This window comes from Cuculus canorus, chromosome 2 (assembly GCF_017976375.1).
Source record: "Cuculus canorus isolate bCucCan1 chromosome 2, bCucCan1.pri, whole genome shotgun sequence".
NCBI classification, from domain to species: Eukaryota; Metazoa; Chordata; class Aves; order Cuculiformes; family Cuculidae; genus Cuculus; species Cuculus canorus.
Window position 1 is genome coordinate 27,847,609 of NC_071402.1, and position 10,311 is coordinate 27,857,919.

The window sequence follows — 10,311 nt, forward strand, 5'->3', positions numbered from 1 at the left end:
GAACAGGAATGTTTTGTTTTCAAATTACGTCTTGTTTCACAACAAAACTTCCCACAGTATTTTCTGTATTTTCCGTCTGGCTTTATCAGAGCCTATCCATTCTTTCAAAGTAGAGACATAAGTTGTGGAAAGCCATTTGTAAAGCTAATGACGTATTTAATGCAGTATGTAACATGAAATTAATTCTTAGTGCTCTTTGGAAGAAAAACTCTCTGGAAAAAAGTAGTCCACAGGTTTATAGCTACAGAGAGTCTCCCAGAGTGACACCCCCGGGGGTCCTTTCCTTCCCTCAGGCAGGACACTGACTTTAGGGCCTGAGTGTACGCAGCTAGGGATTGCTCAGACATCATCTGGATCGCAGCCTCTGCAGATATCCAAGATTATGTAGAGTTCTCTGTATTACATAGTTGCATCCTGTACAGGACACACTCCTGAACGTACCTGCCCAGAATTCTCAGGAGAATCTAGGCACAACAACTTTGCTGCACACCAGCTCTCAGTCACCATTGTGGCCAAAAGTTTTGAGATGACCCTTCCCAGGGCAACGCAGGGCTATTTCTGCTGAGGCTTTGGCAGAGTGGAGGAATGGCTTCCCTTGCAGCTCTTTCGAATGCTCTCATGCGTGTGGCATGCAGTAGACACTAGACCACCAGAGCGCTGCTCCATGGTAAGGCTTTAATCTCATGCTGGTGTAATGAAATGATCAGTACTTACATCATAGAATCATGGACTGGTTTGGATTGGAAGGGACCTTTAAAGGCTGTCTAGTCCAACCCCCCTGCAATGAGCAGGGACATCAACTCGCTCAGGTGGCTCTGAGCCCCCTCCAACCAGATCTTGAATATATGAGCTATATTGGCCAGTGGCTCAACCTCTTTGACAAACTTGAGCTGATTGATGCAGCTGTACTGATGATTTTATCTGGTGTTTATTGGTATAAAATACTCAGTTGGGAAAGCTACACAGAATATAGGCATTTTTAATGCTACCAAAAAGCTTTTAAAATTTAATGTAACTTATGAGTGCTGAAATACTACATAAAGAAATAGAAATACTTGACTGAAGAAACACTTCACCTTGTTCTTTTACAGTTAATTTTTCTAATGCATCATTTATATTATAACAAAGTACATATTCTGTTTATTTGGGTTTATTTCCACCTCCTTTACTGATATTTCTCTTTGGCTCTGAAATTATGATTCAGAATATGTCTTGGTAATAATATCTTACCTGAGATATGAAAAAAAGGTTTAATTCCAGATGACCCATATAGGATTGTAAAGTATTCAGATTTGTAATCTAGAAAAGAATATTTTTTCAGTGGTTAGAAAACAATAGAAAACATATAGTTTTGTTGTCAGCTGGGAATACTATACAATTTTTCTCCAGTAAAGCAACAGCTAAAAAGCTGTTTATTATAGAAGTGCAAGTTACACTAGTACTTTGCCATTATTAAAAGGGAGAATTGATAATAATTCTCAATTAGAAAATGGATTGTTAGTCAGCACTGTTTAAAGAGATGTCATGCATTATAACCATATAGTAATTAAAAAGTAAAGGAAGATTTCTTCACTATTTTGTTTTTCATGTTCGCTGCTGTGGACTCCACATGTTCAGAGATGGGTCAAAAAAATGGCAAAACATCATTGGTGACAAGATAACAGGGTAAGGTTTTCACTATAGAAACAAATTTATCAAATGTTCTTAGACCCAATATAGGCTTTGTTCACAAAAGAATGGAGAGTAGGTAGACAGCATAAACTCTGAAGCACCACCTCTGTTTTAATTTGGCACATTTAGCTTATTTAATGAAGATTTATCTCTTTTAATCGGTATTAATCTTAGGAGTTGTATTTATTATACGTGGCTCAGGGAAACCTCTTTAAAGGCAGAAATCTCGAAGGCACTGCAGAAACACAGTACTGTGAACCAATTAGTTAAAGAACAGAATTGTGTTCAGACATTTCAAGACAAGTAAGCCAAGGAAAATTTATGTAATCAGTGCGCTTTAAGAGAAGCTAGTGACTTAACATCTGACTTATAACAGTAATCATATAAAGTCCTACACACCACCGTGTGCAGGTCCTCCACTTTCCTTTTTTTAATCAATCTCTTGCCTGCATGTGACAGCATTACTGCTGGGTACCTCAGTCACAGTTGTTTAGAGGGCTTTTATCACTTGTGTGTATACAGCTGAAAATCTATTGTAACACAAAGTCTTCTGAATATTTACCCACTTGGCTTGTTTATACTCACAAACTGCTCAGATTAATGTCAATGATTGAATAAATAAAACTAATCCCTTTTTCACTGACATCTTAGCTTTCAGCTAGGAAATCAGCTTCCGTGTGTCTGACAAGTGGGAAGTTCTTGCCCTCACATTTACAACCGGCAAAGAAAGTTGAACAGATCGTCCCTTGTCAAGGACTCACCAGAAGAGGGTAAGGTAGCTGTGAAGAGCTATTTTCTGCTGCTGAGTCCCTGTGCTTTAACCCCAGGAACAGATAAATGAATGCAAGCAGAAGACTGACCTGAAAATAGCAGATTTTCAGTCAAGATCACTAATGAGGATTTTAATTAGTGGAGTAAGCCAGTGTCAATACAATGAGTAAACCAAACTCCATGACCTAGCAGCCTACTTCTTTCTGAAGGAAACTGTATTGTAGATGTGTAGATGTCAGGCCTTTCTCAGCTATTTTTTACCATTTATTGGCAGCCTCCTGAAGACCTGCTAGTCCAGTCTTTCATTCTCGCCATGCAACTTGGCTTTCCCAATCCCAGGGCTTGGTCCTCCCCAGGCTGCCATCACTCACTTTTCATCTGGTCCAAGCTGTGGCCCGCCATGGGTTACAAAGGGAACTCTTCATCCTGTGTCAGTGCTTGTGGAAGTCTTCTCCCCAGCATCACTGCAGGCTTTCTGTTCCCGGGATCTGGCTGCCCCTTGGGTAACAACATCTAAAATAAACTTCTCAGCGAATGTCTCATCCCACTCTGATTTTTATTATTTTAGCACATTAACCATTGTGCAAAAATTGGCATCATCTATAGTATTACAGGTTTAAATTTCTGTAGACAATTTAGACATATTCTGTGATGCAATGGAGTCTCTGTCCTTTTAGTAGCATAATCACTAGTGGAAACAATTTGCTTCACTGGGGTTATTTCCGTGATGTCAAGTCATGGTTACAGCAACAGAGATGCTTTCTAGATGAAATTTTGTGTATATGCAATAAAATGGGGAACTTTTGAACATGCAAATAGCTCAGGATGACTGCATGCGCTATAAACAACAGCCTTGCAACAATCGCCAGCAATCACAAGTGCGATACAATATGAAAACACCGAGCAGGAGACTTCCATGTCCCACAGAGTTTGTAAACAAAACTGGGTGAAAGGGAGGAAAAAGGCTGAAATACAGTAGAGGAAAGGATAGTGTGGGAGCTGGCAGTCATCAGGCCAGCAGCAAGGACGAATTAATGTATCAGAAGAGAATAGAAGGACAAACAGGTAAAGAAGTTTCCTTGCAAGCTCCCTAGGAAGGGAGGAGAACAGCTGGAGAGAAAAGGAAACGGGGAAGGCAGAAAATAGCACTGCTTTGCTGGATTCTGCTGGATTAGTTGCAGAGTGTTCCTGTTTGACTGCACTGAAAAAGCTTTACTAGCCTGGGAAAACACACCATAAAATGGCTATAGGGCAGAGCTAGTGCTGGTTCTAAGAGCTATTTCACCATTAGGATTATCTGCCTTTCTCAATAGCAGTATGCAGGAAAAGTTCCCATATGGAAAGAGCCTGCACAGGACTAAGTGAAAAGAGTCTGCTGGAAACAATGTGTGGGTGAGGGCCGTAGGAAGCCTTTACAGCTCCATCACACCTGCACTTCATACAGGTGAATAGAGACAGAAATATAAATTATTCAGGAGTGAGAATGAAGAAGAAAATTGTCAGGCTAGGTCTTATAAAGAAAAAAAAATGGAATTAAATCAGAGCAAAATGTCTACTGGCTATTTACTTAGGTCAGTAAAGAACTATGGGTACAGACACCAAGTTAATAACCTTTTCAAACCTTCAAGGTGTTTTCTAGGTGCTGTTGGAAATGAAATGTTGAATGCACAAGAGATAGTCAAGCAATTGAAGATAAAAATAAAAAATGTAAATTATTTCCTCGTGTCTTGGTTATACAGACTAGTAAGTGGCAATAGAACAGTGTCAATTTATATTAACTTCTACCATTTATTAGCATATAGTATTGTGGATCTGTTTTTGTCCAGCATCAGTGATGTGCTGGTAATTAAAAATATCACGGCTTCAAACAGTTCTTTAGTTCAGTAATTTGTCTTCTACCTTTTTACCTGAATTCAGAGTGAATGAAAAGAAAAAATCATAAATGCTTACCAAACTCAAGCAAAATTTTCCAAAGATTACTAGATTTATTTTTCTTATCTGAAACTTTTTGAAAGAAGCATAATTTTTCTGAAAAAGAAATAGCATTTTTTAATGGTGTTTGTCAACATGCCTTGCAGGGGCAAGCAGTTTGCATACATATCCAGTATTTTATGCACCTTTCTAAGCACAACCCACAAACTTTGGAGCCTATTTTACAGAATTCTTTCCCTTTCTTACTCTTCCTTTCCTTCCTAGACAAAGCTCAGATCAATTAGGTGTGAGTTTTATCTGCATTGCAGGTCATTCCTACCAAATCATTAGCTCAGGTCTCAAACAACTGTCTTCGTTATATGGAAAGGTGCGAGGAAGTTAAGTTACTTCAAGGAGACTTGTACCACCCATCACTCATCTTGTCAGTGAAGAGGACTAGATTTACTAAGGCAATGGTGAGGCAGAGCTGCCCCTTGAAAATATCTTCGGTCAAATTATCAGCTAGAATTACTCGTTTTGGCCCCACAAATATTGGTTTGACTTTTGGTCCATTTCTAATAAGCTCAGAAGTATTAGTTTTATTTCAAACTGTGGTCTAGTTCTTAACACACTTACCCAGGTGCAGATTCTCTTTTTAAAAGTTAAAGTAACATGCATTTGGAAGACACACACGATTCATTTAGGACACTGTATCCGGTTTATTCCTAAAATGGAACTGTCTTCTTACCTTCCTTGAGTGGAAAGCTATAATAAAAACTAGAAGTGAGGTACCAGGTACCAGTTATAATGATCAGTCTGCATGAGCACCAAACCTGCAATTATAATTTGCAGGTTAAGTGATTACACCGCAGAAAATCTGGGAACATAATAAAGAGTTTGTTCAAACTTAATTAGGACAAGTCATTACAGCAATTTTGAGGGGGGGGGGGAGAGGAAAAAGGAGGAAATGAAAATAAATTGCTGTCCTTAATATTGCATAAAGTAAAATCACTCACAAGTGTTCTAATTGTGGCAGTGAAATGGTAGAAAAGGGAAAAGTAGGAAAAAAAAGCAAGGGAAAGAATTTTAAAAGAAGCAAACTGTTGCTATATGAAGGGAGAAAGGAAAAAAAAAAAGCAGGTATACGGCTTTCTTAAATCTAAGTAAGTTTTTTGTTACCATGGCTGTAGCAGAAAGGTTTATGTTGCCTTTGCACGCTTGTTGCTGATTTCTTTCTTGGTTCCATATCAGCTCATATACTGTTGGCTCTCTCTGTGCTTCTGTGGCAACATTTGGAAGGAGTTTATGAGGAGGTAAAGGGTGGTGCTGAGAAGGTATAACCAGAAGCAGCCCATCAGCCAGAGCTGGAAACTGCAGGCTGACCAGCTCTTCTTTCCGACTTTCTCAATGAAGGTAATTGTTAAAATCTGTTAATTGTATTTTTCACTTTAAACTGTTCTATATCTTTTGTTAAACCCTAACTTCAATCTTTTGATTCTATAGCATTCTCTCTTTTTTTAAAATAAAAAAGCAACTAATAAAAGAACAAAACTACTCAAACAAATACCTTTTTTATGCCTCATTATTGCAGAGGAAGGTTTGACATGCGACTGAACTATAAACAGGGAAACTAAAAGGCCTTAAGAAAAAAAAAGAATTCTACAGTGCTATACTAGATCTTATGTTTTGGTTTTTGGTTTTTTTTTTTTTTTTAGGTTTATTCATTCATATTCACAGTAAGAGTCATTGGGCACTGGAACAGGCTGCCCAGGGAGGTGGTCGAGTCGCCTTCCCTGGAGGTGTTTAAGGAACGGGTGGATGAAGTGCTTAGGGACATGGTTTAGGGAGTGTTAGGAATGGTTGGACTCGATGATCCAATGGGTCCTTTCCAACCTTGGGATTCTGTGATTCTGTGATTTGGGAGCCTGATTTCTGACTTTTGAACAACAAGTTAAGACAATATTGGTAGGAAAGTACTGCTGTCCTCCCGTGTCCCCCACAGGCACTGCCCAACCCTCCTGATGCTCCAAGAGCTGAACAGCACAAGCACATAGCTCACATCACTTAAGCACTGTCAGCGTCTGGTCTGTCAATGCAGGGGTTACTTAATTAGGATTATTTATATCTCAGTAGATGTCAGACTCTGGAGAGTCTTGTTCTGATTGTGGGATGCTGAGTATCTGTCTTATTTATGCAGAAGGCTACTTGTGCCCACCTTCATATACCGAGCACAGCTGCTGCATAGTCTACCTGTCTATCATCTTCAGCTGTAATAAAGCTGTCATCATTTATGCTCAAGTGCTTGTGGCACCACAGGAATGCTCTGGTGTCTATGATCAGCCAGAGCACAGCATTTCTCTGACAGTGCCCTATAGTGAACTTACAGAAGAAATGTATATCCTGGCCCTACTTCACACATAAAAGTCATTCTCAGCTGACAATTTCCTAGTGACCACAACTATATTGCAGACTTTTCATTCTGCTAAAGCAATGTGATAGAGTTATGAGGCAACTGAAAACCCACACTAGTTGATCCCAGGGTGCTGGAGGCATGGCGGTGACTCATTGTCACAGGCTTTTGCTTGTAGGTCTTGTTTTTAGGGACCTGATCTTGCAAAAGCACCCTGATCTGAATCAGCAGCAGAAGCGGATTGCCTGCACTGTATTCAGGAGGCTGAGTTACCCCATCTTAGCCTGTGCTGATACATCTTGCCAGTCATATGATAGGTGAAACTGCTGTCAATCTGCATCCTCTCTCCTGCCCTGGAATTTAAATAAGACATTCACAGATTGGTTTAGAAATGCCACAGATGTCAATAGGACATAAAACCTATGGCGCAGGAGGTACCAGACAGCAATTGACGCTGGCATTTTCAGAGCGGTTTGAGAAATCATAGGACTGCAATTATTGCAGTTGGTTCTGAGAAATGGGTGAGGAATGTAATTAGGTAAAATTAGCAAGGTAAGCAAGGTAAGGAGCGAAGGCACCTTGTGCTGCCCTACACATCCCCTCCACGCCCTGCATTGCTCTTTTGTGAAATCATGGGCTCCGCTTTGTGGTCCCAGCACCACTGCAGCAGTGCAGCACCATCTGCTGAGAAGCAACTCACCCTGCATTGCTCAGGCAGTTGCTGCCAGAATGTCCTCAAAAAGGGAATGGCTTTGGGTTTGGGGCCATCTTTTTTTAAGTGCTGTGTTAGTCTCTGTACTGAGAAATATCTTTTTCACATCCTTCTCTGTAGTGACAGTAGAGGTGGTGAGGGTACTGAAAGTGTGGGCTGTTTATTCTCCTTCTATTACTGTCCATTGGGAAGCAAGTTAAACACAGAAAGACTTATTAAAAATGCTTATTTTGTTTGTAAAATTAAAAAAAGAAAGATGTGTAAATCCTCAGGTAATGCTAATTATGAATCTCGATTAACTGTAATCCTTTTCATCCACTGTGAAATGGTCAGACCAAATTTTGACATATTGATACATGAGAATCAGTTAACACTGTTCACCCCTAACCTAAAATAGTGTTACTTTGAGAGTATGTGTAGCTGAAGAAGGCTGGAATAGATCCAGCAAAGCAAGCATGATTTTTTGAAATATTTCTGCTATTTATTTGCAAGTTGATTCCAATACTATAGTAGTATACTTCTCATGATTACTCTCTAAACCATATACTTTATGTAGTCAGCTCATGAAATGCCTTAAAGCAAAAAGAAATAGTTTCCTTGATCCTTTTTTTTGCCCCACACTCCCACAGTTTAAACTTCTTTTGGCAGTCATCTACTACATGACTAGTCCCCAAGCAGCAGCTAGATTGCTTGTGAAGCTGTTTGTAAAAGTAATTGTTTTCTGCATTCTAAGTCAAAATGTTTGCCTAGTTTGTCTTCATGAATTGTAGAAGCAGAAATTCTAAAAGAGGGAAGGGGATAAAATCAAAGTCACATTTCTCCTTGTGATTGCCTGAATCTCTTCTGAGCAGTTTGGTCTTACCTGTTATCTAGTGTCCTGGGTAAGGAGGAATAAGCCTATGCCTTGAGTGTGCGAGGTACTCAGTTGATTTCTTTGTTTAGTATTTTATTGTGGAAGAAAATAATTGCTGTTTGCTGAACAGAGTAAACATCTCCATTCTTTTTATTCTACAAAGTTTTTCTGCAGAGTAGTCCAATAGTCCCTGAAAATTTGTTGTACAGCCTAATTTTTACCTGGAACAAGAATCAGATCATATAGATTAGATAGATTACTGAATAAACCTTAATCTCCAAAAGGCCTCAAATATTTTAGAAAGTTGGATTGCTTCTCTTCTAGTACACAAAATATACATGAAGTCTGGTAATCTATACTGTCCAAGAAAAGCAGAAACACCTTAGTGACTTGTAGGTGTCAATTCAATAATTAGTATATCTGTCTTTTGATGTGTTAGTTGCAGTGGATGTTAGGAATAAATCCTGCTCACGGGCATCTGTTGCTAAATAGGAGCCAATATAATATCTGAAGCCCGGGCTGATGTGCTCGTGTCATGCACAAGGTCAGGAGGTACATTTTGGGTCAACTGGAATTGCTTCAGCATGAGTGACTTCGTCCTTAGACACAGTGGTGCCAAATAGTCCTGCCTAAATGCATGTCCCACAGAAGCAAGAAGAGGAAAAGCTCATGCGGTGTAAGATGACACTTTCATGAATGACCTAAATGCCACCACTTGCAGTTATTGCTGACAGAAGCTAATTTAGTGTATCTTCGTGTATCGAGAGAATTACTGGCAGCAGATGGATATCATAAACTGAGATGAAAGGCAGGGATGGCTTGGTATTCTAGGAAGTGGGCAGAGGTAGAAGATTACTCCAGAAGGCAATTAAAGCAGAAGTGAATTCAACAGTGTGATACGGGAAAAAACAACAAATATCTATAGAACAAAGGCCATAGCTGCCTGTGTACTGCTGTCATATTGGCAGGAGGTAAACAGGCAACTTCTTTGACCTAAACACAATATTTTCCAAAGGATGGCTTTATAGATAGCTCTTCATTAGCACAGACACTTGGAAATTTCACAAATTTTATCTGAGAAAGAGATGATACAGGAAAAAGGGAAGTAGAGGGTCAAAGAACTGCTCAGGCATTAAAACAGAGCAGTTTTAATTTTTTTCATTTCCATAAAATAGCTAATTTATTGCCATAAAATATTTACTATCTCTTGGCTATTATTACCTTTATTATCAAATAATTCCTGATATGTTTTTTTATTGAACTGTAGCATGAACCAATTAATGCTTAATGTGGAGGTTCTGAAAAGAATGTTCATCATCCTTTTAAATCCTTTTACTTCATATATGCTGACATATGAATGAAAGAGCCAGGATGAGAAAATCTGTTGTGATACAGGCACAAAGGTAGTCCTATAAGAAGAGAAATGTTTGAACTTTAACCTCATCTTCCTTTGAATTTTCAGCAGGCTGTTTTACAACATTATTTAGGAAAAGAGGCTGAGACACTTCACTGTAGCTATGCTTGTCCTCCTTAGGACTTTTGCTGTTGGCAGCTGTATACATACTGTGATTGTGCAGCTCTGAGCAGGTCTCAATACAACATTCTCTCTTTTTACTGAACGCATCAAACAAAGGACTTCTCCCTCTTGTGGAGTCAAAAGTAACTCCACTGGAAGTTTTAAATTCTACTTTTATGACCACACACGTGCTGAGACAGGCAGGACCTAGCTCCCAAAACAGCAAGAGAAAGGTGAATTTAATTTGCAGTTTTCCTTATATGTGATGTTGTAGTATGGGTAAGAGCTATGGCTAATCGCAAATAAGGTAATATTGTCATAACAAGCTTATTTTGACGTGAGCACATATATTGCTGAATTAATCTTTGTTCTGTTTGTATGCTGAAGTGTATTTGGTTCCCTCACTTGACGCACACCACATTTTGGGTGACCAGCTTTTTAAACACCTAATTTCTGCTCTGTTTTTT